The sequence below is a fragment of the Bombus fervidus genome, chromosome 2 (genome assembly GCF_041682495.2).
Source record: "Bombus fervidus isolate BK054 chromosome 2, iyBomFerv1, whole genome shotgun sequence".
Classification (NCBI taxonomy): Eukaryota; Metazoa; Arthropoda; class Insecta; order Hymenoptera; family Apidae; genus Bombus; species Bombus fervidus.
Window position 1 is genome coordinate 17764963 of NC_091518.1, and position 25438 is coordinate 17790400.

At 36.5% G+C, this 25438-nt stretch overlaps 1 protein-coding gene and 2 long non-coding RNA genes across 7 annotated transcripts in view; 2 read left to right on the forward strand and 1 right to left on the reverse strand.

Annotated features, from left to right (window-relative positions):
* Positions 1-25438, forward strand: part of LOC139998196 (uncharacterized) — a 110877-nt gene that overhangs the window by 74270 nt on the left and 11169 nt on the right. The gene's annotated exons all lie outside the window — the stretch shown is intronic.
* LOC139996148 (uncharacterized) lies at positions 8293-9406 on the forward strand. Of its 2 annotated transcripts, XR_011802149.1 has the most exons (6): positions 8293-8391; positions 8572-8657; positions 8828-8913; positions 8954-9039; positions 9090-9175; positions 9296-9406. It is a non-coding gene; the product is annotated as an uncharacterized lncRNA (long non-coding RNA). The 2 variants fall into 2 exon arrangements; XR_011802150.1 differs by lacking the exon at positions 8828-8913 and having other exon boundaries at positions 8296-8391.
* On the reverse strand, positions 9334-25206 carry LOC139996155 (uncharacterized). The gene is made up of 3 exons (XR_011802152.1): positions 25143-25206; positions 16971-17056; positions 9334-9446 (listed from the first exon to the last, which is right to left on the reverse strand). It is a non-coding gene; the product is annotated as an uncharacterized lncRNA (long non-coding RNA).

Sequence of the window (25438 nt, forward strand, 5' to 3'; positions counted from 1 at the left end):
ATTGTGAATTATTGATATAAAAATTATGAACAAGCGAATGAAGAGAAAATAGGATTAGCATACAGAAATTCTAAAGGGAATCGATAATGGGATTGGTTTACTCAATAGCTGAATAGTTGCTGGCGAAATTTGAGAAGAAAATGGTTTTAACCTTTTATCGACTCGCATCGAAATAACCTAATGACATTTTTAAGCAGGACCTAAAAGAGAAACTTCTTGCATTACGTTTTGTATTTTCGTCGCAACTCTCTCAATCTCACGCCTATGTTTATAAGACGTTTATTTTCCTCCAAATTTAAGTGAAGTGTGCTTTATGGCAAATGTGTTCTCGAACGCTTTCCTATATCAAGATTTGACGAGAAAATGTTTCACGACGGAGCTTCCTCGCGGAGACAAAGGAAAAAACAATCTCAAGAAAAATTATCGAATAGAAAAGAATATTCCCATTCTGTTAGATCTATATTCTAATTCGGAACGAGCAGGAACAATATGTTAAATAATATTATTTTTTAGTAAAAAACTTGTCTTCCTATGTCAGTTAACTTTGTAAATAAATTCAAGCGTTATCTTGTATATAGCAAAAAAGGGGGCAGATATAAAGAGAAGATGAAAGTCTCTGAAGGGAGCCTTACGAGACGAGGATTGCTGCTTTGAAGGTCCTGTTTTGATGACATTACGAAGTCCTGCTGAAGTGCAAAGTTGAAACTCAAGCAAAGAGATGAATTCACTTGTTTATTAGATAGATTTCTTTCATCTCCGGCTGCCTCGTATTATTCGCTTCATTTTAAAACAGGAAATATCGAATTACCAGAAGATCAGAACTTTCACGATGACTTGTTCCATGGCAGTATACCGTTTTTTTTTTTTTTTTTTTTTTTACTGTCGTCTGAGTGGAATGTTCTATTAAGATAAACTTGTTCTGTAACTGTTCTGAGCGATCATTAATTTATATTTTATAAAATAGTTCGTTACTTTAATAGAAGATTAATGTAATAATTTAATAGAAGGAAAATCAGATTCGAAATTTCATAGAAATTTTACCAATGATCACGTGTAACTCTTTTTAGAAAAAGAAAAAAGATATGTAATAAATCGAACGTATGATAAAATTTAGTCTTTATTTCAATTTCAAAATTTTCTTAAAATCTTCTTAACATTTTTCATCTACAGTAAAAATAGAAAAAAAGAACACTGAATCTGGTCCATCAAATTCTGCTTGCTATCCAACAAGATAGAAAGACGCTGTAATCGTTAAAAACAACATAACCCAATAAAGAAATAAATTTTACGTGAACTGATAATAATTAACGTTTAAAACGAAGTATTCCTTGTTTCCTTGCTCCTTTTTATAAACGGCCGACATTTTTGAGCAACCGTCGACATCGAGCGAGCGTCATTGTTAAACAAGAACAAAGCTGGTCGAATGTCGATAACTTTATATCCAGATAATATGTACCATGTAATACTACCTTAACGACCTACTCTACCTTGATTTTCCTCTATTTAATAACGCTATCGAATCTCCATAAATTTTCTTCGACTTTCCTTTCCCTCTTTCTTCTTCTTCTTCTCTGTTTCATTTCTTTTCTCGGTCGATTACCACAAGTCGATTACCAAAATCCTCCGAAGGAGTCGGATGAAAAGGTTAAATGTTGCGAGATGACAGCAGTCTCGGTTCTTTTATTTATCGTTCGATAGCGTTTACTTTGTTAACAAAAATCTCCGGGATAACAGGGACATATGCACGAAGCCGATCAAAAGCATCGCAACCTCGTTTTTAACGTCGATCGGAGCAACCCCATGGAACCCGGCTAGTTCGAGCTGGCTGGTGAGCCAGCAGGGCGAAAGGGGTGGCTGTAGTGACGTATCGACCGACGGGGTCACCTGGGGTCACCAAAGTTCATAGCGTCTCCTGGTTCACGAACTCGCCGAAAGTGCGGCCGCCATTCTGTTTCGTCAAACGACCATTTCCACGAAATCGAAATTTCGTTTTCTTTTTTCTCTCCTCTGTTTCGTGCATTTTTGTCAAAATCAATGCACCAATAGGTGCCACAAGAGTTTGCTGCGATTCTCTAACTTCCATAGTTTCACTTTGGTTCGCTGTAGTCATCCCTTCGCGTAATCAAATTCGTATCGATCGTTGCGAAATTAAATTCTTGATTGGCTCACGTTGTTTTTAACGATTCGTCTGTTCTTTTTCTTACGGATAGCAAACGGTATTGGATTAGTTTCGCTATCTTATCTCCTTTTTTACACGTGTTCCGTTCTCTTCTGTTCCACGCATTTCTGTCAAAATCAATTCATCGATAGACACCTCAAGCCTATCGAGATTCTCGAATTTTTCTATTTCAACGTTGCTCCCGTTTCAACAAACAAAAGGGACTTGTAACGTTTTAAGGGAACGTTTAATATATATACTAAATGTATCTTTCTTTTCGAGAACAATGATATGTAAAGATAAATGATGTGTGTCAGCTGCAGGTTTTTGAGATATTTAAGTGAATTTTTATGGAACATTGCAGAGCTTCCTGAAAAACAGACCTATACTAGGTGTATGGAATCTATTTTAGTAAATTGTTAAAGTTTTAATTGAAAAACTCGATGGTTAAGCGAAACGAGCGCGTTTATTTTCAAAAACCAAATGAGTAAAGAAAATACATCACATTATTACGTATTCATGAGAATTTTATAAAATGTAGGAGATATAATATGGTGTACATACATATACTAAATATTTAAAAAACAATTCTCATTCTAATATTTGATAGATGAAATAGATTTCCATTTAGTCTTCATTTCTTTAGTTACGTTCACAAATATTTGAATTTGCATAAATATCAGCAGTCTAATTATGATTTTCTTAGTTTTCTAAGTTTAGGGCCGTACAGATTTCTTTATGGAACTTTATCCACAGTTTTGTTAAATCAAATTGAAATTACCATTTGTATCATTTTTGCTTGTTCAATTAACTATCGTGTATCAACAAATCTTATCAATATAATTTTACTGTTTTAACATGATTTTCTTCATAGTACTTCTTATGATACAAGATCATTTAATCACATTTGAGAGATATACGATTAACAGGCAGAATGTCAGCGGCGAATTGTGTCTTGTTGAGTTTAGTATGTTCGACTATTTATGTGTTATTCTACTGGCTATCATGTTCGTATTATCAGAGAATGGAACCAATGGTGCTGTTGCTGAAATTTTAGCTTAAACACCATATACCTGAATGTTCAAATTTCTTATAAATATGTCATTGAATAAACTTTAAGAACTATCAATAAACTGTGGATAATTATTAACACAAAATATAGTATATAATTTTTAAAAGGAAATATGACGCACATGAGCATACAATAGAAATATACGACAGAGATACGTGTAACAATCGAGCAAGTAATTTGCAACTGTACATATAAATAAAAATAACTCGAAATGGTATAAACGAAGACATAAAGTATTTAAACAAATTCACTTTTGTTATTCTAATATATTAACCATGTGCTACAATTTTAGAAGTAAATACACAAGAATATATTATATGATATATGAGTCGCGTTTAAATTTCACTTAGCGTAATTTTTTACTGTTTAGCATAATGCATAAAGAAAAAGGGAAAGTGATTTACCGTTGATATCGTATAGCGAAAGATAGAGCTATCAGATTATCAGGCACACCTAGAGTAGATGTAAAGTAATCCCTCCTGTTATCATCACTTATTCCCTTGAAATATGATATAGCATTTTTATGCGTCGTATATCAGAGATAAACGGTAAAATCTTGTGTAAACTTCGGGAATTGGGGCAAACAGATTCATCGACACGCATCAGGTGCTTTTGCACTTGAAAAAAACGGGGTAAGTGAGTCGTAGCGTTCAGCCTAGAATTTTCTAACAGGACGTGTTTCATTTTTGTATAATAATCTTCTCGAATTATATTTTGATGTATCCTCGAAATAATAATTCTTGAAAATATTTTAATAATAATTCTTGGTTTTGAAAATATTTAACATCAACGTTACTAAAAGATATTCTCTCGATAAAACGAATCGAATGATTAAAAACAGAATATATATTTTATACTTGTTATCGTGAAACGTAACATGCTTATGATATATTGTAGTAATTTTCGTTGAAATATTTAACTTATGTATAATTAAGTTTCAAACGATCATGCCATTGTGGTTTTGGTGCGAAAATACTTTTATGTATTCCTAATTCCTACACGTGTGTTCTTAAGACGTTTCTATAAATATAGCGTTTAATAGCAGAGTCAAATACCGTATATTTGTCGAATACTGGAATTTCAAAATAAACCTGCGTAGAATTAAAATAAACATAGTCATGCCGTTGGGTTAAATAAAGACTATATCTTACCTACTTACTTGAACGAGGTCAAATTGACTTCCTCTTACTAGTCGTACGTGTATTGCAAATATTTTATCCATCAATTGAAACTACTAGTTTCATAGTCGAAAATTCACGGTATAAAGAAAGATAAAAGAATAGAAAAGCATCACTTAAGATTAATACAGGATAATCTACGGACGTAACAAAAATGAAAAAAAATGTCCTTAACGATGATGTTTCTCAATTTTTGCCTCTTCATTTTTGCTTCTTCTAAGATCAATATAGCGTCTACAAGGAGAGAAAACTTCATCTAATAAAAAATTACAACGCATTAGTAAATAAAAAGAGTTTGTTAAAAATGTTAAATACGTAAGCAGTCTTACTTTTTATTCAATGAATCAATAACTGTGTTACAGAATTTCATATTTAAAAAAGAGAAATTTTTATTTAAAACCATCAGCTCAGTTGTTTATTATAATGTACGTGTGAGTAATATATATATATATATTCCAGCCCCCGGTTTTACCTCGTCTTGTTACCAACTTACATAACAATTATGTTAGCTATAATGACGCGATTCACGCTGAAGGGAAACATACACTAAGATAGAATATGCACAATTATCATTGCAACAATTTCATATATTTTTCTTATAAAATATAATGTAACAGGACATTTTCAGTGAATTATATATGCAATTTCGTAAAATCGTAACAGAGTTTTACCACAGACCAGGTGGAGAATAGACGTGAAATGCTTTTTCGTGTCCCGTTTTTGGGGATCACCTGATCCCCCTACCATTTTCGTGTTACATGCGACGTTATTGATTGAGTATAGTACTGTTCTGAATTAAAACTAAAGTCTTGTATGAAATTATAAATAAAATATAGAACGACATATCCTGTAACCGGAATGAAGTTTAAAATTCTATACTCCTACAATACTTCAGAAAACATTATACACCATGAAAATAATAAAATACTGTAAAAAGAACAACGAAAATAGCAAAAAGGTCATCAATATCTTATTTCCGTGGATAAATATATCGATCAAAGAAATCGATTTTCAAAAATATATTAAAACCAAGACATAGAACAAACGATACGATTTAAGATTAGGACTTGACAATAATGTTGGAAACAAAGAACATAGAACTAAGACTTGAAAGAACGGTTGAATACATAAAGAAGAACGACTTAGAAGATAAACCTAAAATTAATTAGATTTCAATTTAAGTGTAAGTGTAAAATCTAAGACCCAGAACAAAGGATAAGCCTCTTCTTGCCTATCACCATACCTGGCCGTGTAAAGAATGAGGCTAAAAATGAACATAAACTAGGTCTTAGAACTAGAATCTACTTAAACTAAAGTAGATTAGATTACTATTGACAGCATTTCATCTCAAAGACTCAAACTTGGAGCAAAATTTTAAATACTATGAATTTGAAAAACTATGAACACTTTGTTGAACCACTTGTAAAATTTCATACTTTAACATTTAAAACGATTAGACAAAGGAGCTATAAACTTTTCACTCCAAGTCAGTCAACCAATACTTATTTACAACTATAGATATATAAAAATACTAAAGAGTACCACAAATACATATATCTTAAAATTAATGAAAACTGAAACGTACGCATTCTACGGTGTCCCATGGTGACCCTGCGATATTCCACGATATCCCCACGATGTCTCACGGTATCCCACAATGTATCACGGTGCACCTGCGGGAATTGTTAATCCAGCCTAACTGTTAGCCTAATGTTAGCGTAGTTCTCAGCTTGATACCGTTTTCCAAAAATTAATTAACTGACATGGAAACGATGTAAGTATTGTGCAAAGAAGAGATTAGTTCTTGGATAACGATACCAATTACCAGCTCTCACCACGAGGGGGTGATTACGAACGAGACCCGCTCATGAGTTATTTAAAGTTACACATCCATCTCGACATTCACGCTATCAGCAAGAATGTCGAGTTTTGACTCTACTTGATCATGGGCCTGCGTAAAGAAATAGTTTTATCTCCTATGCAGCGCTTACACGAATCTTCACAAACTTATAATATAAACTATACATACCTCGCAACATCTATCTCCAACACGCGAATTACATCGATCACTACATTGTACAATAAGTCTAGACAATCCAAAATTCTTTCAGCGGCGTTTGGAGATTCACACTGGACCAACGTTGACCAACGTTGTCCAACGGTGTCCAACGATGTCCAACGGTGTCCAACGATGTCCAACGTTGCAGTCCAGTCTAGATCATCCAAAATTCTTTTCGCGGCTTTTGGTGACCCGAACTGGACTGGTGCGTAGTTCTTAGCTTGGTATCGTTTTCCAAAGATTAATCAACTGATTAATATTTGGAAAGCGATACCAATTACCAGGTCTCACCACGAGGAGGTGACTACGCACGAGACCCGCCCATGAGTTATTTAACATTATGCATCGGTCTCGACATTCTACCTATTGGCAAGAATGTCGAGTTCTGACTCTACTCAATCATGGGCCTGCGTAAAGAGATAGTAATTTCGTAGCCTAACCGCGAAACACCTATCTCCTACGCAGCAGTTACACGAATCTTTACAAACGTAAAACAAAGCTTACACGACGCAATATCTATCTCCCACACGACGCAACATGTATCTCACACACAACGATTACATCGATCGGTACAAACATCGTACAATAATTCGCAACCCTATCGGCAACATTCCGTATCAAAGATACGTTTGTCTAACTTGGAACGAAAGAAAAGAAATGAGGCTACTATAGAAAAGGAGCCTCAACAATCAGACGATGAAAGAAAAATCGCGGCTCGCCCCGAACCAACGTAATCGCGATCTCTCGAAAGAACTAACAAACCTACGTGACGTACCCCCGTGCACCAGATAACCCTAAGATTCAGTGGAAGCGCAAGCATTGACCTTCGCTCGATTCCTGTCGCGTCGTTTGGATCTTATCACGGTCGATGGCACTTACCGATCATACCAGTGTCCAGCAAATGGGCCTGCAATTTAACACACTCCAACTGAACAGTTGAACCCGGGGAGGGACCGCTGAACAGGATTACAAAGGCAAGGCCCCAACTGAACAGTGGGGTCCACCCCCGCGAGTTCGAACAGAATTACGGAGGACATTAAATGCAGGTCCCCTGTCCAAGTACCGAAGTACCAATCGGGCAGGATTCCGGACCTGTGACTCAATCGTCAACAGATTCACAGGTATCACCAGCGTGATGACAACGCCCGCGATTCGAGGCAAACGACGAGCAGTCGTCGAGTAGTCACCAAGACTAGAGGTGTTCTTGGGCGACCAGCGAATCCAAAGAGTTGTCCAGTGCACATTGACCCACACGTACCCGGAATACGCGCGAGCGAGTACGCCGCGCGGCAGTTTGAAAGAACTGAGTGATCGTGAACCGATAAATCGCGGGAACAATTTTTTCAATGTGTTAAGCGAGGGAATCAAGAGAGACGAGATTTATATTTTTCGTTCCAAGATGGATAAGTATCTTTGTACGGAATGAGCTTACAATGCACATAACATAGGTATCTATCTTATGATTAATTAAGGCTAAAACGCACGCATCCCACGGTGTCCCCCGGTAGCTGTCCCACGATGTCCAACGTTGTTCCACGATGTCCAACGTTGTCCCGCGGAGTCCAACGTTGTCCCACGGTGATCAACGTTGTCCAACGATGTCCAACGTTGTCCAACGATGTCCAACGACGTCCAACGTTGTCCAACGATGTCCAACGTTGTCCAACGATGTCCAACGTTGTCCAACGATGTCCAACGTTGTCCAACGATGTCCAGCGATGTCCCACGATGTCCAACGCTGTCCCACGGTGTCCAACGTTGTCCCACGGTGTCCAACGTTGTCCCACGGTGTCCAACGTTATCCCACGGTGTCCAACGTTATCCCACGGTGTCCAAAGGTGTTTCACGATGTCCCGCGTTGCAGTCCAGTCTAGATCATCCAAAATTCTTTTCGCGGCTTTTGGTGACCCACACTGGACCGACGGTGTCCAACGATGTCCAACGCTGTCCAACGATGTCCAACGCTGTCCCACGGTGTCCAACGCTGTCCCACGGTGTCCAACGCTGCCCCACGGTGCTCAACGCTGTCCCACGGTGTCCAACGTTGTCCAACGGTGCTCAACGCTGTCCCACGGTGTCCAACGTTGTCCAACGGTGTCCACAGATGTTTCACGATGTCCCGCGTTGCAGTCCAGTCTAGATCATCCAAAATTCTTTTCGCGGCTTTTGGTGACCCACACTGGACCGACGGTGTCCAACGATCTCCAACGCTGTCCAACGATCTCCAACGCTGTCCAACGATCTCCAACGCTGTCCCACGGTGTCCAACGCTGTCCCACGGTGTCCAACGCTGTCCCACGGTGCTCAACGCTGTCCCACGGTGTCCAACGCTGTCCCACGGTGTCCAACGTTGTCCAAAGGTGTTTCACGATGTCTCGCGTTGCAGTCCAGTCTAGATCATCCAAAATTCTTTTCGCGGCTTTTGGTGACCCACACTAGACCGACGGTGTCCAACGCTGTCCAACGTTGTCCCACGGTGTCCAAAGGTGTTTCACGATGTCTCGCGTTGCAGTCCAGTCTAGATCATCCAAAATTCTTTTCGCGGCTTTTGGAGATCCACACTGGACCGACGGTGTCCAACGTTGTCCCACGCTGTCCAACGTTGTCCCACGGTGTCCAAAGATGTTTCACGATGTCCCGCGTTGCAGTCCAGTCTAGATCATCCAAAATTCTTTTCGCGGCTTTTGGTGACCCACACTAGACCGACGGTGCCCCACGGTGTCCAACGCTGTCCAACGCTGTCCAACGTTGTCCAACGCTGTCCAACGTTGTCCAACGCTATCCAACGATGTCCAACGGTGTCCAACGTTGTCCCACGGTGTTCAAAGGTGTTTCACGACGTCCCGCGTTGCAGTCCAGTCTAGATCATCCAAAATTCTTTTCGTGGCTTTTGGAGAACCACACTGGACCGACGGTGTCCCACGTTGCAGTCCAGTCTAGATCATCCAAAATTCTTTTCGCGGCTTTTGGTGACCCACACTAGGCCGACGGTGTCCAACGCTGTCCAACGTTGTCCAACGCTATCCAACGATGTCCAACGATGTCCAACGATGTCCAACGATGTCCAACGATGTCCAACGATGTCCAACGATGTCCAACGGTGTCCAACGGTGTCTAACGGTGTCCAACGGTGTCTAACGGTGTCTGACGGTGTCCCACGGTGCAGTCCAGTTTAGATTACCCAATATTCTCTCCGTGGCTTTTGGCGATCCAAACTGCACTGTATTAGCGTAGTTCTTAGGTTGGTATCGAATTATTGTACAATGTTTGTGCTGATCGATGTAATCGTTTCCCAAAAATTAATCAACTGATTAATCTGCGAAAGTTATTACATCGATCAGTACAAATATTGTACAATAATTCGCAACCATACTGGCAGCATTCGGTAACAAAGATACATTTGTCTAACTTGGATCGAGAGAAGGAAAATGAAAATACCGATACTATACATATACAATTTAGAGTCTTGCAAAAGGGACATACAACTCGTTGTACTAAACTTTTGAAGATATCGAAAGTTATAAACTCTGACGGTACCGTAATATACTTCTCTTAATAATGTGATAACAAGAACAATCAGACTATGAAAGAAAAAACATTTGGGCCTCTAGCATATATATTTAATATGCTATGAAATGTTGAAATGTGTAACTAAAATGTATTTTCTGTAAATTAATAAATCTGAAACATTTACTGAATTTGATATATAAAAGAAACAGGCATCTCTAAAATGAGATATATGAAATATATGAAAAATAAACTACTAATAATGGTCAATTATAGATCAAATTACTATTGATTAAATTTTAGCAAATGTAGAGAATCATTTGTATCTTTTTAATCGAAAGTAGGGTTACGTCGAGAACAAGAATTTTAAATAATTGAATTTAAACTGAATTAAAACTTGAACATTTCATTTAAAATAACTAAGATGAGAGAAAATCCGATTATTATAAAACCACTTGCTTTGTCTTTTAACTTTTAACGGTATCTGTTACTTCCTACAACAACATAGTGACTTGCAACATAGTGAACCGAAAGATATGCGCATAAATCATATTTTGCAGAATTTTTGCTACAGACATGACGATGATCGCGAATGAACTTTTGTTTCATGCAAATGAAATTCGAATATTTATAAAACTACTGTTACTCATATGTTACTGTTAAAAGATTGAAAATATCGCGGCCGAAAGGATTCTAAAAGTTATGGTTCTAAGAACGAACAATCATCAGCATTAATTCTAATAGCAATGAATTAAATTTTTTAAAATATTTCAAGCCTTCGTAGCAATATTAAGATATTTCATTATAATACTTTGTTACGCATGAAATCGTTCACAATTTCATACATGTATATATATATATATATATTACATTCGTAATAAAGTACTGTATTTTAACAAATATGGTAACGTTAACGCTGATACAGGAATAAGTCTTTTAGCAGTACTTTCAGTAATAAACGTACTAATAAGGGGCGCATTGATAAGGGGCGCTGAAAAAAAAACAAAGCAGTAGCCAGAAGGGCTACAAAGATTCGATCGTTTTCCACTCTATATAAACCCGATCAACAAACCGTGAGTGGAACGGAATATTCTTGTTTCGCAATGCTAATTTACTATTAATATTTATGAAACAGAAAATTCTCAAAATAAAACGCGACGAGTGCTTCATTATGTCTGCAATATAAATAAATCTACCATTAAAAAAAAAAAAAAAAAATTCCGAAGATTCCCGAAATTTGATACGCAACGCTAATAAATATAAATTTATGCACTCGTATTTAAGCAATACGCAACACTAATAGCAAGAGATCGAAGTGCAACCATTTAAGAGGTTGCCGATGAACGATCACGCTTGTACAGCTCTTGCAGCTGTACGTGTGATCCAGGAACAATGTCCGACAAATGCAGTCGGAGGGTTTGGGTATTTTGTAAACGCAACTCTACTTAATAAAACGCGATCATTCGTTATCGCAACGCTAAAGGAAAAAATTAGTAGAACTCGCGATGGAACAGTATCGCAACGCTAACTCTTACAGTGAATTTAATAAAAATTACTATTTATTATATGAAAAATATTCTGGTATTGCTACTTGCAATACTATAAAATTAATTGAGAACTAACATTTTTACAATCTAATTTTAATCAATAGAAAACAGAATAAATTCTCATACGTATAGTTCTATAAGCAATTCTAAAAATTCATAATAAAAATTGCAAAAGACAATCGCGCTATCGTAATTCGCAACTCTAAAGCAAACGCGATTATCATTTTATCGCAACTCTAATTCAAACCGTAACCATTTTCTCGCGACACTAATAGAAATCCGCGATGTTGTTTCGCAACTCTAATTCAACTCGTAATTAATCTGTCGCGACACTAATAAGAAAAATCGCGAATGGAGGGCCGATATATCGCAGTGCAACCATTTAGGAGGTTGCCGACGAACGATCACAATTGTACAGCTCTTGTAGCTGTATCGTGTGATCCAGGAACAATGTCCGACAAATGCAGTCGGAGGGTTTGGGCATTTTGTAAACGCAACTCTACTTGATAAAACGCGATCATTCATTATCGCAACGCTAAAGGGAAAAATTAGTAGAAATCGCGATGGAATAATATCGCAACGCTAATTTTTACAGTGAATTCAATGAAACTTACTATTTACTATATGAAAAAGTTACTTCAAATATTCTGGTATTGGTATTCGCAATACTATAAAATTAATTAAAAATTAACATTTATATAATCTAATTTAAAAAAATAGAAGACAGAATAAATTTTGATACGTATAATTTCTATAAGAAATTCTAAAAATTCATAATAAAAATTGCAAAAGACAATCGCGCTATCGTAATTCGCAACTCTAAAGCAAACGCGATTATCATTTTATCGCAACTCTAATTCAAACCGTAATCATTTTCTCGCCACACTAATAAAAATCCGCGATGTTATGCCGCAACTCTAATTCAACCCGTAGTTAATCAGTCGCGACACTAATAAGAAAAATCGCGATTTGCCCAATGGAACGATGGACCGATATATACATCGGCCAAAAAGCAAAGACTACTACTACTACTACTACTACTATAAATACTAAAAGCGAGCATAGTGACAAAGTAGTAACAATAATGACTTCCCATGCTCTGGATGACCCAGAGGATGGGGAGCCATTAGTAGTTGCCCTCTTGAGTGGCAGTTTGCCGGGCCTCTTCGGCTTATAGCCTCTTCTTTCTTCGGGCGCAATGCCCACTGAAACTTATATCTAAGCTCGAGACTTCTAAATCGCAAACAAAAAAAAAACTTATAAAGGTAAAATAAAAATATAAACCGCGGAAGCTGATTGAAATGCACATGGACTGACCAACGATCACAGCGGTGATCGTTGCCCACTCGTACGTGCGTGCTCGAGCGATAAACGTTCGTTCGCCCACTCGCGACCGCGACCGCGAAATTCGAAAAATCGACAGACAAAACCAGAGACGAGAGCATGCTCTACTCGTGCCAGTTTCACCGTCGATTTTTCAAATCAATTTCCAGAAACAGGTTGGTCACACGAAAATGCGCCTACCCGACCAGAGACTGTGCCAACCTGTCCGGCCCTACCTACTTATAATTAACAGACACACCAGAAAGTATACTACCTATCCTACCTAGCGCTATATTTAAAAAATAGCAAAGCAGGCACACCAACACACTCGCTCCACGGTTCTCACGCAAACGCTCGGGCGCAAAGGTCCTACACTAGAGAGGACGTCCCGGGACGCCTCCGACACCCGAGCTTAGCAAACATGCACACTCTAAGGTACGTACCTTTTTACTGAAATCGACTGACGAAGGCTAGTGACCATCGCGTAAAACGTGATAATTCACGTCTAAAGAAATTATATTTTTAAAATAAATATAAGCAAACTTGGAATTATAATTGCAATTGATAGCAATATTAAGACTGTGATTACACTTAATCGTGTGGATGATATTATCACAAATTGTGATTGTATCGAGACGTAAACTGAATCGATATATGTCTCGACATTTTTAATAGTGGACATTTTTAACGAATGAGAAAAAGCGACGCAATTCCACGGCCTAACAACACACATACACAATGTGGAAAATACGTCGTGCACGATACACTAACGCGTCGTCAGTCGCTGAAAAATTATTACATCACTTAATTCTAGATCATCGTGCCCAATGTCTTTCTCCCATTCAAGTAGCACCTGAGCACGTGAATGAGGTCCTGACAATGGGCACGGAAAGGGTTAAATCTGAAAATCCTGATCTAAAAAGATGATTAGTTCGTGCAATTTTTATTTAACGGCCTAACGTTCTTTGATTTTATATTTTACTACCTCGTTTCTGATTAACTCTACTTTATTAATTTAGTAGTAACTAAGTAACTCTACTTTTTAATTTAATAAATCAGAACAAAATTTTAATATTGCTAAAAAGGTAGCGTTAATTAAAAAGACTGAGACTCGATCAAATGAAATAAATGACTCTAAATATATTACCAAGAAAGAAATAATCTCAGGCGATCTTTTTATCAAAGCACATATTCGAAATTGCAGAAGCAGTGTTCAAAATTATTGCTTTGATTCAAAAATCTGCCTGTCGCGAAGTGTCTTCTTGCACGTAAAATTTCAAACATTATTGTACGGGAAAAAATGAATTTTAACTCATATTTTAAATTCTAGTCAAAGTGAAATAAACGAACATGACTTAATATTGTCACGATCAATTCATTGCTTAAGATCAAGTAGAGTACGTCATACAGGTATATTCGTGTAGATATATTTGCAAATATTCATACGGAATATTAACATGCATATTTATAAATAACACGAATATATTCGGAAATGTATATGTTTAACCTAACTATTAAAAAACTAATTATTATAATCGCGATGTGCAAGAAGACCTATCCTAAACTAATAAATTTGAAAAAGAATGTTACTACTCACGGGTATAAAAAATACCCGCGGTCACTATGCTCGCAAAAAATTCTACGTAATACAACCGGTCACCCGTGCCGATTCGGACCTTTCATCCTACGACATGATTGAGTGACCGGAGGAACAGAAACGCATGCGACTCACCGTTCGATGCGGAGAAACAGAGGACGTAACATGGATGCTGCGCTATCCTAGCGAATATCATCAGGGAGACTAACATCAAGCAGGTACCGTGTAAGGTCCAATGGTAGCAATGGGGGTTGCGAAAGATCTGTTACAGAATAAAAGACGATGAGTGATCGCTGATTGTTTGAAAAGTTGGAGATAATGAAAAATGAAGGTTTATTAACTGTAGTAACTTTAGTAATAATAAAGCTTGAAAATCTAATAAACTTTGATAAGTATAAAAACCGAAACTATAATATGAAAGTTGAAAATCTAAAAATTAAGAATTTAATGATTTCTGAAATATGTTAGTCATTTGTTTCGTAATTCGGTATTAAGACTTTAGCACTTATTTTATTTTAATAAAAGAATAACCTCAGAAGATGCTAACCTCCACAATTTTTAATCAAATTGTATTTTTTAATCGATAGTGATCAAAGAAAAATATACAGAATAGATATAATAGAAATACGATATGTAAAGATACTTACATTCTTGGCTTTTGAGCCACTGTTAAAAGATTCCCAAAGAAGGTGAACTAGTTGAAGCAGTGATATGTCTATAACAAAACATAAGATATCATTAATATCGTTAATACATAATAACAAACTCGAAACTTTAGCAATAATAAAGACTAAACTCTAATAAGTATGTAAATTGGAATTCTGATATAAAAATTTGAGAATAAAACATTCATACGTATCAGATAGTTTTATTGTACTTTAATGCTAAGACTTTAAGACTTTATTTCAATTAAAAAGGACATTTACAGCTTTCTGAATTATCAATCATTTTTATTTTATAATTAACAATATTTCAAACAAAATATACTAAATAGAACAAATTGAAATACAATATATAAAACTACTTACATTCTTGAGCTCCTGGAGAGGCTTTATCCTCTTGAGGGTGGCACTGACTCTAATACCGAAAACGAATATTCAACAAAATAAATATATAAAGAAAGAAAAATAAAAGACTACGTTACCGCGACCGCTTAAATTATAATCGGCGAACAAGAATTCTATTATCGCGTACAAATTTGATTGATAAAATTTTATTACTTTCGCGTGTGATTATTCGATCGAATTTAATCAAAACTATCGTGATTTTAAAATATTGAAAAGAAACTGTTGCGTAACAAACACTGACTCTACAACCGCATTGCGCGCGGTCACAAATGTTCCCTGAAAATAAAGCTGTTTAAGGAAGGGCGGGGGGGGGGGTGGAAAAGAAGCGAAACGTCGTTACGACAATTTTCTTCTTTTTCCTATAGAACGTTTATTTAGAAAATACTGCTATTTCTTTATACTTAAAAATTATTATTAAGAAAGTGGAACAAGTATGAAAATGTAAGTTGAAAATTGTGAGATGTTTCTCGATAGCTAACAAATGCTTACGGATACCGCGAATGCAATGCAATCGTTTGCAAGAATTATACTGTTCGCAATTAGAATATATACTATGAATTTTCGTTATTAGAATACGAAATATACATTCCATTAAAATACACTATAGTCGCGAGTTATAAATATTGAAAAATATTTGCAAGAATTCAAAAGTTCACTAAATATACTTAAAGAATACTCGATAAACGCGCGCGAAACCTTGTATCGAGGTATTTGAATCTAACTGTTACTAAGTTGCAAGTTTATGACGTTAACTCTAGCAAATTCACATAATACAACAAAAGAAATTGAATTCCATAAGTGAATTATTGAGATATAACTCAATTTGAAACAATAAGATAATTCCTTAAAAATTCTTTTGAAATAAGAGAATGATTTCATAAATGGGAAATAGAACGATAATTTATTTAATCGAAGCTATTGACACAGCATATACAAAGTCGCGTCTTGCGAAAGGAACATTCGAGTCATTGTGCTAAAGTGTTTAACATTCTCTAACATCACCACAATAATCTTCCCTTAAAAATGAGAAAATAAAAAGAAGCCCGGACAAATAGACAATAAAAGACAAATCGCGGCGCGAACTCGTTCGTTCGCGATCTTTCGAAAGAATCAATGGACTCGCGCGACGCACTCCCGTGCACAAAATAATCGCAAGACTCAGTGGCAAAGCATAATCGATTTTTATATTTCATTCCAAGTCAGATAAGTATCATTGTACAGAATGGGCTCAGAATGGATTTGAGAATCAAGACATATCCAACGGTGCCCAACGGTGTCCAACGGTGTCCAACGGTGTCCAACGGTGTCCAACGGTGTCCAACGGTGTCCAACGGTGTCCAACGGTGTCCAACGGTGTCCAACGGTGTCCAACGGTGTCCAACGGTGTCCAGCGGTGTCCAACGGTGTCCAACGGTGTCCAACGATGTCCAACGATGTCCAACGATGTCCAACGATGTCCAACGATGTCCAACGATGTCCAACGATGTCCCACGTTGCAGTCCAGTCTAGATCATCCAAAATTCTTTTCGCGGCTTTTGGTGACCCGAACTGGACTGGTGCGTAGTTCTTAGCTTGGTATCGTTTTCCAAAGATTAATCAACTGATTAATATTTGGAAAGCGATGCCAATTACCAGGTCTCACCACGAGGAGGTGACTACGCACGAGACCCGCCCATGAGTTATTTAACATTATGCATCGGTCTCGACATTCAACCTATTGGCAAGAATGTCGAGTTCTGACTCTACTCCATCATGGGCCTGCGTAAAGAGATAGTTATTTCGTAGCCTAACCGCGAAACACCTATCTCCTACGCAGCAATTACACGAATCTTTACAAACGTAAAACAAAGCTTACACGATGCAATATCTATCTCCCACACGACGCAACATGTATCTCACACACAACGATTACATCGATCGGTACAAACATCGTACAATAATTCGCAACCCTATCGGCAACATTCCGTATCAAAGATACATTTGTCTAACTTGGAACGAAAGAAAAGAAATGAGGCTACTATAGAAAAGGAGCCTCAACAATCAGACGATGAAAGAAAAATCGCGGCTCGCCCCGAACCAACGTAATCGCGATCTCTCGAAAGAACTAACAAACCTACGTGATGTACCCCCGTGCACCAGATAACCCTAAGATTCAGTGGAAGCTCAAACATTGACCTTCGCTCGATTCCTGTCACGTCGTTTGGATTTTATCACGGTCGATGGCACTTACCGATGATACCAGTGTCCAGCAAATGGGCCTGCAATTTAGCACACTCCAACTGAACAGTTGAACCCGGGGAGGGACCGCTGAACAGGATTACAAAGGCAAGGCCCCAACTGAACAGTGGGGTCCACCCCCGCGAGTTCGAACAGGATTACGGAGGACATTAAATGCAGGCCCCTGTCCAAGTACCGAAGTACCAATCGGACAGGATTGCGGACCTGCGACTCAATCGTCAACAGATTCACAGATATCACCAGCGTGATGACAACGCCCGCGATTCGAGGCAAACGACGAGCAGTCGTCGAGTAGTCACCAAGACTAGAGGTGTTCTTGGGCGACCAGCGAATCCAAAGAGTTGTCCAGTGCACGTTGACCCACACGTACCCGGAATACGCGCGAGCGAGTACGCCGCGCGGCAGTTTGAAAGAACTGAGTGATCGTGAACCGATAAATCGCGGGAACAATTTTTTCAATGTGGTAAGTGAGGGGATCAAGAGAGACGAGATTTATATTTTTCGTTCCAAGATGGATAAGTATCTTTGTACGGAATGAGCTTACAATGCACATAACATAGGTATCTATCTTATGATTAATTAAAGCTAAAACGCACGCATCCCACGGTGTCCCATGGTGTCCCACGGGGTCCCACGATGTCCCACGGTGCCCCCGCGGGGGGGTCTTAGTCCAGTCTAGATCACCAAAACTATTTTGGATGATCAAGACCAGACTATATTCAAGTAGTTTTTAGCTTGATATCGTTTTTCAAATAATAATACTAATATTTAAAATAGTAGTTGGTGTATTATTATTTGGAAAACGATACCAATTACCGGGACCCACCACGAGGAGGTAACTACGCTCGGGTCCCATTTACATAAAGAGTTTTTAAGCATTGGAAGCAGAGATGTAAAATTATTTTATAACAAAGAAGTAGCGTGTATTGAAATTTATTAATTAGAATGGCTGTAGTACGTAGATCTGCATAATCATACTTAAATATTGAACTTACCATCGAAGAAACGAAACCATGCAAGGTACCAATTGTAGTGTGTAGGGATGAATGGTGAGTTGTCCCTGCCTTCGATTAAATTGCACTTGCTTCCTTCATTCCACGAATACGGTGCTGTTTCCTTGGTTTTGAGCAGTCGTGGAAAATTACATTCCATCCATAGACACTCAATAGGTACACTCTGCGTTACTACTGGTTTTATATGAAATAGTGAAATGAGAAATTAAATACTTTAGAATTTAAAATTAAAAGATAATACTATATAGAAATACAATAGCATTTCAGGGACTTGAAAGATTTCGTAAATATTAAATAAAACAAAATAAATCATTAATTTACTCACAACAAATTGATGGTATTCATTTAAATCAATGAATCAGAGTTACTTCCAATTAATGGTACAACTGTTATAAATTAAGAGCATAATAGCTTTGAATTAATGGGAGGATATGGTTATAAATTTTTGGTGTAATTGTTAAGAATTCATGGAGTAATTGTTTTAGATTAATGGCTTAAATGTTGTAAATTAATAGCTTAAATATTGTAAATTAATAGCTTAAATGTTATAAATTAATAGCTTAAATGTTGTAAATTAATAGTTTAAATGTTAGAAATTAATAGTTTAAATGTTAGAAATTAATAGCTTAAATGTTATAAATTAATAGCTTAAATGTTGTAAATTAATGACTCAGATGATATAAATTAATAGTTTAAATGTTGTAAATTAATAGCTTAAATGTTGTAAATTAATAGTTTATGTGTTATAAATTAATAGCTTAAATGTTATAAATTAATAGCTTAAATGTTATAAATTAATAGTTTAAATGTTATAAATTAATAGCTTAAGTGTTGTAAATTAACGGTTTAGACGTCATAAATTACTAGTTCAATGTTATTGTTACTATTTTTTGTTTATTTACCTTATATTTAAGTTCTTCTTCGATGTTCACTCTCCGGCAGTTCAGGCGCAAAAGAGCTCGCGCGCGATTTCCGTGTTCCTTATATACCTTGACAAAGTGTCGAGATGTCAATCAAACGGTAACGATCTTTTGACATAGCAAAAGGCGGTTTTTCCGTTATAACAAAATCACATTGAACAATTTCTTAATATTTATCGTAAATTGGCGCCTTCGACAATTTAATACGATATCAATTTTTATCATTTTAATAGTTTCTACAAGCTAAGACTAATTGCACACTTCTTTGACCCTAGTTTTCGATTATCAATTAGTTTGAACAAAGAGGAACAAAAAGCCTAACGGCAATCGATGACATTACTGTGAAATAAGTTAAGGTATTAAATAATCAGACAGATAAAATTCAAATTAAACATTATATTATATCATCGATATTGGTTCATTTACTCGTGCTAATTACAAAATAAAATGTTCTTTTTTCTTGAATAACACCTACATCACTGTGTCCGATATTTAAAATTCTTATTTAATGCTTATTTAAAAGTCAGGTACCTTTTTAATTCCTCTCAAGTTAAACGATTAAATTTACTCGTTATAGTTGTAACATAAAATGGCTCTTTTATCTTCAATAGCGCCTGCATCGATGTACGTGATACAGTTATTAATTATGTAGCAAATAATACAAACTAATTGGCTGTAATCGCGGTTAGGTATTTCTTCGTTAGATCTATCAAAAGATCTATTAGGCTATTAGCGAGAGACCTATTGATTCCTTGAAGAATGGTTTGATTGTTATAAATTAATGTTTTAAATGTTGTTAATTAATGTTCCCATTGCTATAAATTAATAGTTTAATTGTTATTAATTAGTTGCTTAAATGTTGTTAATTATTGGTTGGATTGTTATAAATTAATGGTTTAGAAGTTGTTAATTAATTGTTTGACTGTTATAAATTAATGGTATAACTGTTATTAAGTAATGGCTTAAATATTACAAATTAATGCCTTAATTGTTCTTAAGTAATGGTTTAAAGGTCGTTAATTAAGAGTTTGATTGTTATAAATTAATGGCTTAAATGTTATAAATGAATAGCTTAAGTGTTATAAATTAATAACTTAAATGTTATAAAGTAATAGTTTAAATGCTGTTGAGTGATAGTTTAAATGTCATAAATAAATGGCATAAATGTTATGTTCTTGTTTCGCAACGCTAACTTACTATTAATATTTATGAAGCAGAAAATTTTCAAAATCAAACGCGAAGAGTGCTTCGTTATATCTGCAGTTTCAATTAACCTACCATTTAAAAAAGGAAATTCTGAAAATTCCCGAAATTTGAGACGCAACGCTAATAAATATAAATCTACGCACTCGTATTTAAGCAATAGGCAACACTAATAGCGAGAGATCGCAGTGCAACCATTTAGGAGGTTGCCGATGAACGATCACGCTTGTACAGCTCTTGTAACTGTACGTGTGATCCAGGAACAGTGTCCGACAAATGCAGTCGGAGGGTTTGGGCAGTTTGTGAACGCAACTCTACTGAATAAAACGCGATCATTAGTTATCGCAACGCTAAAGGGAAAAATTAGTAGAACTCGCGATGGAACAGTATCGCAACGCTAACTCTTAAAGTGACTTTAATAAAAATTACTCTTTATTATATGAAAAATATTCCGATATTGCTACTTGCAATACTATAAAATTAATTGAGAACTAACATTTTTACAATCTAATTTTAATCAATAGAAAACAGGATAAATTCTGATACGTATAGTTCTATAAGAAATTCTAAAAATTCATAATAAAAATTGCAAAAGACAATCGCGCTATCGTAATTCGCAACTCTAAAGCAAACGCGATTATCATTTTATCGCAACTCTAATTCAAACCGTAACCATTTTCTCGCGACACTAATAGAAATCCGCGATGTTATTTTGCAACTCTAATACAATCCATAATTAATTTGTCGCAACACTAATAAGAAAAATCGCGATTTGCCCAATGGGGCGATGGACCGATACATACATCGGCCAAAGAAACAAAAACTACTACTACCACTACTACTACTACTACTACTACTAAAAATACTAAAAGCGAGCATAGTGACAAAGTAGTAACAATAATGACTTCCCATGCTCTGGATGACCCAGAGGATGGGTACCCATTAGTAGTTGCCCTCTTGAGTGACAGTTTGCCGGGCCTCTTCGGCTTATAGCCTCTTCTTTCTTCGGGCGCAATGCCCACTGAAACTTATATCTAAGCTCGAGACTTCTAAATCGCAAACAAAAAAAAACTTATAAAGGTAAAATAAAAATATAAACCGCGGAAGCTGATTGAAGTGCACATGGACTGACCAACGATCACAGCGGTGATCGTTGCCCACTCGCATGTGCGTGCTCGAGCGATAAACGTTTGTTCGCCCACTCGCGACCGCGATCGCGAAATTCGAAAAATCGACAGGCGAAACCAGAGACGAGAGCATGCTCTACTCGTGCCAGTTTCACCGCTGATTTTTCAAATCAGATTTCCAGAAACAAGTTGGTCACACGAAAACGCGCCTACCCGACCAGAGACTGTGCCAACCTGCCCGGCCCTACCTACTTATAATTAACAGACACACCAGAAAGTATACTACCTATCCTACCTAGCGCTATATTTAAAAAATAGCAAAGCAGGCACACCAACACACTCGCTCCACGGTTCTCACGCAAACGCTCGGGCGCAAAGGTCCTATACTAGAGAGGACGTCCCGGGACGCCTCCGACACCCGAGCTTAGCAAACATGCACACTCTAAGGTACGTACCTTTTTCCTGAAATCGACTGACGAAGGCTAGTGACCATTGCGTAAAACGTGACAAAACACGTCTAAAGAAATTATATTATTAAAATAAATATAAGCAAACTTGGAATTATAATTGCAATTGTAGCAATATTATGACTGTGATTACACGTAATCGTGTAGATGATATTATCACAAATTGTGATTGTATCGAGACGTAAACTGAATTGATATATGTCTCGACATTTTTAATAGTGGACATTTTTAACGACTGAGAAAAAGCGACGCAATTCCACGGCCTAACAACACACATACATAATGTGGAAAATACGTCGTGCACGATACACTAACACATCGTCAGTCGCTGAGAAATTATTACATTACTTAATTCTAGACCATCGTGCCCAATGTCTTTCTCCCATTCAAGTAGCACCTGAGCACGTGAATGAGGTCCTGACAATGGGCACGGAAAGGGTTAGACCTGAAAATCCTGATCTAAAAAGATGATTAGTTTGTGCAATTTTTATTTAACGGCCTAACGTTCTTTGATTTTATATTTTACTACCTCGTTTCTGATTAACTCTACTTTATTAATTTAATAGTAACCAAGTAATTCTACTTTTTAATTTAATAAATCAGAACAAAATTTTAATATTGCTAAAAAGGTAGCGTTAATTAAAAAGACTGAGACTCGATCAAATGAAATAAATGACTCTAAATATATTACCAAGAAAGAAATAATCTCAGGCGATCTTTTTATCAAAACACATATTCGAAATTGCAGAAGCAGTGTTCAAAATTATTGCTTTGATTCAAAAATCTGCCTGTCGCGAAGTGTCTTCTTGCACGTAAAATTTCACACGGAAAAAATGAATTTCAACTCATATTATAAATTCTAGCTGGTGAAAAAAACGAACGTGACTTAATATTGCCATGATCAATTCATTGCTTAAGATCTAGTGTATTTATGTAGTACAGATATATTCGTGTAGATATTTGCCATTTGCAAATATTCATACGGAATATTAACATGCATATTTATAAAGAACACGAATATACTCTCAAGTATATATGTTTAACCTAATTATTGAAGAACTAATCATTATAATCGCGATGTGCAAGAAGACCTATCCTAAACTAATAAATTTCAAAAAAGAATGTTACTACTCACGGGTATAAAAAATACCCGCGGTCACTATGCTCGGAAGAAATTCTACGTAATACAACCAGTCACCCGTGCCGATTCGGACCTTTCATCCTACGACATGATTGGGTGACCGGAGGAACAGAAATGCATGCGACTTACCGTTCGAAGCGGAGAAACAAAGGACGTTACGATGGATGCTGCGCTATCCCAGCGAATATCATTAGGGAGAAAGCAGGAAACCATGTAAGGTCCAGTGGTGGAAGGCTTTATCCTCTTGAGGGAGGCACTGACTCTAATACCGAAAACGAATATTCAACAAAATAAATATATAAAAAAAGGAAAATAAAAGACTACGTTACCGCTTAAATTATGATAGACGAACAAGTACTCTAATATCGCGTACAAATTTGATTGATAAAATTTTATTACTTTCGCGTATGATCGAATATGATCAAAACTATCGTGATTTTAAAATATTGAAAAGAAGCTATTGCGTAGCAAACACTGACTCTACAACCGCATTGCGCGCGGTCACAAATATTCCCTGAAAATAAAGCAATTTAGTGGCAGGGGTGGGGGGTGGAAAAGAAACGAAACGTTGTTTCGATAGTTTTCTTCTTTTTCCTGCATAACGTTTATTTAGAAAATACTACTATTTCTTTATACTTAAAAATTATTATTAAGAAATTGGAACAAGTATGAAAATATAAGTTGAAAATTGTGAGATATTTCTCGATAGCTAACAAATGTTTACGAATACCGTGAATGCAATGCAATCGTTTGCAAGAATTATATTGTTCGCAATTAGAATGTATACTGTGAATTTTCGTTACTAGAATACGAAATATACATTCCACTAATACACCATAGTCGCGAGTTATAAATATTGAAAAATATTTGCAAGAATTCAAAAGATCGCCACTAAATATACTTAAAGAATACTTGACAAACGCACGCGAAACCTTGTTTCGAGGTATTTGAATCAAACTGTTACTAAGTTGCAAGTTTATGATGTTAATTGTATTGAATTCCGCAAGTGAATTTTTGAGATATAACTCAATTTGAAACAATAAGATAATTCGTTAAAAATTCGTTTGAAATAAGAGAATGATTTCATATATCGGAAATAGAACAATAATTTATTTAATCGAAGCTATTGACATTGCATATACAATTTGGTATCTTGCAAAAGGGACATTCGAGTTATTGTACTAAATTCTTTAACATCCTATTTTCGCGACTCTAAACTTTTAAATATATCAAAAAGTTATAAACTCTAACATGACCGCAATAATCTTCCCTTAAAAATGGAAAAATAAGAAGAAGCCGAACATAAGGACAATGAAAGAAATATCGCAGCGCGAACTCGTTCCTTCGCGATCTTTCGAAAGAATCAATGCACTCGCGCGACGCACACCAGTGCACAAAATAACCGCAAGATTTAATGAAAAGGAAGAATCGATTTTTATATTTCGTTCCAAGTCAGATAAGTATCATTGTACAGAATGGGCTCAGAATGGATTTGAGAGTCAAGACATATCCAACGGTGTCCAACGGTATCCAACGGTGTCCCACGATGTCTCACGTTGCAGTCCAGTCTAGATCATCCAAATTTCTTTTCGCGGCTTTTGGTGTCCCAAACTGGACTGGTGGTAATCAACTGATTAATTTTTAGAAAACGATGCCTATTACCAGGTCTCACTACGAGGAGGTGACTACGCGCGAGACCCTCCCATGAGTTATTGAACATTACACATCGATCTCAACATTTAAGCTATTGGCAAGAATGTCGAATTCTGACGTTATTTGTCCACGGGGTTGCGTAAAGAGATAGTTGTTTGATGTCAGTGA